The sequence below is a fragment of the Carlito syrichta genome, unplaced genomic scaffold, assembly GCF_000164805.1.
Source record: "Carlito syrichta isolate Samal-C Ts95f unplaced genomic scaffold, Tarsius_syrichta-2.0.1 Scaffold302432, whole genome shotgun sequence".
NCBI lineage: Eukaryota > Metazoa > Chordata > Mammalia > Primates > Tarsiidae > Carlito > Carlito syrichta.
The window spans coordinates 229,982-233,573 of record NW_007246528.1 but is presented as its reverse complement, the minus strand read 5'-3'; the positions used below and the strand labels follow the sequence as shown (position 1 = coordinate 233,573).

At 33.1% G+C, this 3,592-nt stretch overlaps 1 pseudogene; it reads left to right on the top strand.

The window, feature by feature from the left end:
* The first annotated feature begins 1,183 nt into the window (after positions 1-1,183).
* LOC103258993 lies at positions 1,184-1,550 on the top strand (annotated as a pseudogene).
* Positions 1,551-3,592: the final 2,042 nt, after the last annotated feature.

Genomic DNA, 3,592 nt, shown 5'->3' with positions numbered 1-3,592 from the left:
TAATACTGAGTGATCTCTCACAGAAACAAAGATCTGAGTATCACATGTTCTCACGCATAACTGGACCTTGAACATCTATCGTAATACTATAAGAAAAGGATTGACAGTGGTGGGAAACTATGGGGGGGCAGGAAGGGGAAGGGAGGTGGGACTAATGGTAGTCAATATCTGTTTGGGGATGGGGGGACACCCCTTATCAACGAGGGGCCTGAACGATGCATATTTATATATCTAACCCTTAACTGTACCCAACAATTTTAAAATAAAAAGTATGTTAAAAAAAACTAAAATTGCTACAAAAAGTTATGAAGAAACTTTAAATGTGTAAGGTGAAAGAAGCCAATGTGAAAGACTATATGATTCCAACTATATGACATTCTGAAAAAGGCAAACCTATGGAGACAGTAAAAAGATGAACGCTATGAAGAGCTCTGAGGAGGGAGGGAGGGTTGAATAGGTATTGCAGAAGGATTTGTAGGGCAGTACAACTAGTGTATATGATACTATAATAGTGGATGCATGTTATTAAACATTTGTCAAACCCACAGAATGTAGAACACCGAGTGAACTCTAAAGTAAACCATGAACTTTAGTTTAGAACAATGTCTTCATATATCTTTGTCAATTTTCTGCCACTATAATGAAATATCACAAACTGGGTAATTTATTTTTTTAAAGTTTCAGTTCTGGTGGCTGGGAAGTCCAAGAGCATGGTGCTAGTATCTGGTGAGAATCATATATGGTGAAAGGGTGGGAGGCGGAAGGATGTATGTGAAACAGAGGAGAAAATGAACTGAACTCATTCTTTTTATCACGAACTTATCTCTATACTAGTTAGAAACAACTAACCCATTACCACAATATTGGCACTAATCTATTCATGAAGCAGAGCCCTCATGATGTAATCATCTCTTAAAGACCCTACTTCCCAATAGTAATATTACAACAGCAATTGAGTTCTCAACACTTGAAATTTTGAGGGACATATTTAAACCATAGTACCATATTTGCTCATCAGTCATAGCAAACATACCAAGATGCTAATAATAAAGGAAACTATGGGTGGGGTGGCCAGCAGGAAGGATGACATGAGGGCGTATAAGTAAATCTGTGTACTTTCTGAACACCTTTTTTGTAAACCTCAAACTTCTTGAAAAATATTTGTTACTCAATCACTGCTACCATGGCCAGTCAGTCACAGGGGATCCAGCAGCTGCTGCAGGTAGAGAAGCAGGCCTCCAAGAAGGTGTCCATGGTCCACAAATGAAAGAACCACATGCTGAAGCAGGTCAAAGAAGCTCAGGCTGAAATTGAACAGTACCACCTACAGAGGGAGAAAGGGGTCAAGGTCGAGGAAGCTGCAGCTCTGAAGTGGAGAAGGAGACCGAAGAGAAGATGACCATCCTCCAGACCTACTTCCAGCAGAACAGGGATGAAGTCTTGGATAACTTCTTGCCTTTGTGAGTGATATCTGGCCAGAAATCCATGAAAACTATCACATAAATGGACAGGGGAAGAAGGAGCACCTGGTCCATGGATCTGTATTTTAGATGCCTCATAGAATATGAGGCTTTAGCAAAGTTCAAGTTTATTCCTATGAAAAGGTGTTAGTTCTTTGTATTGCATAGTAGGTCCCTTCACTTTTTGGAGAGTAGCAAATCTAGCTTCTTTGTACAGACTTAGAGTTTTTCTGAAGATGTCCTTTTTTGGCCTTGTATTTCTTGAGATACCCCATTCTTATTTAATGGGCATACGTTGTCTGTTTTCCCATGCCTTTTGGCTCAAGTAACACGTACATCAGTGTTGACTTTTTCTTTCTTAGATATAGGGGGGAAAATTCAATTATTTGAAGAAAGAGATTAAATAACCTTTTTTTCCCCATCACTTTCTTGAAAGTCAGGGGCTTTTTCTATGAAAAAGTAGTAGATAGTTATTTATAACCTGTGTGAAGCGGCAGCCAGCCTTAAAATAGCCCATTCCTGCTAATGGTTAGAGCAATGAATACTGTATAATTGGGCTGCTTTTAGTTTCTCTTAATCAAAATTACTAGCTGACAGAATTCAAGAACTTGTTTACGTTATTACTTGGTATACCAATAGCCATTTAAAAGTAAAGTCTCTTTGTCATGCCAAAAAAATTTACATTAAATTCTTCTTAAAGGCTAACATTATTTAACTGAATTAAAAACAAAACAAAATTGAACTTTATTCTAGCCATATGCTGTTTTTAAAGGAGAAATTTCAGACACTATAACAGAAAATTTGAATGTAAGAGTAATCAATAAAATATATACCAGGAAAATTCTAAGCAAAATAAATCAGGTATATGACCCAAAAATTTTTGAAGTGAAGAAAATTAATTGGTTTTATTTGTAAGACTACTTCTTACATAAAATAATATAACATTAACAGAGAAGCTAAGCAGATCTTGAACTGTATTCACTTAACTACAGAGACTCAACATGTATAGAGCAAACAAATGAGAGCAACACAAAAAGAAACAGAAAAAGCCACATACTTTTTATTATATCTTTCCCTGAAATAAAGAAATCAAGAAAAAATATGACAGAATATTTGAACAACTAAATGGACAAACATGATATAATTACATAAATAAAATTCTAGCTCAAAATAGAAGATGCATTCATTTGTAGCTGAACCTGTCCTGGGTCAAAAAAAGAAAGTCCCAACAAATCCTAAATAATTTGTATCTTATTTGTTACATATTCTCTATTAGTCCATACAATTAGAAATAAACAACAAAATAGTATGCAAATTAATATATCAGCTAGAAATTTACAAATGTAACTTTAAATAATTCATTATTAAGAGGAAATAATTATGGGAGTTCAAAAATAATTGAACTTTATATATTAAAAATCGATACATATAAACAATTAAAAAATGTCTAAAATGGAGATATATATTTTAAATAGCTATGTTTGTGTTCACTTCTGAAATACCTGAAGAAATTGCTGAACAAATGTAAAAGCATGTCATATTTCTGGATATAAATTCAATTTTGTAAATAATAATATACTCAATTTTTGCAATTCTAATTTAAATTACAACACTTTTAAATTTGGATTCTTAATTTTTCTATGGAAGAATAAATGTCTGAGACTTACCAAATAATTCATACAAAAGGAAAATAGTGATAGAGTACTTGTATCTGGTATTAAAATATATTACAATACAATTTGTATAATATATGCATAGCACTAAACATATATCATGGGAACACACTGGGATCCTAAATAGTTGCAAGTATATACAAGTAATTCAACATTTGAGAAGTGTTATATTTTAATTTACTGGGAAAAAGATGTAGAAGTATATAAAGTTGTACCTCTGTCTTAAGGCACTCAACATAATTCAATGTGGATCATAAATATTAATCATAAAAAACAAAGCAATGAAAATATAAGACAATTTAGGATTGGTGGAAATTGTTTTGATCAAGACAAGATACACATAAATTATGCAAAAATCAATATACCTGAATTTTTTAAAATTATACTTTTTATAGCATAAACAATCTTTAACTTAGATTTCAAAAACAGTATCCACACATGAGAGACAAAGTTTTAATG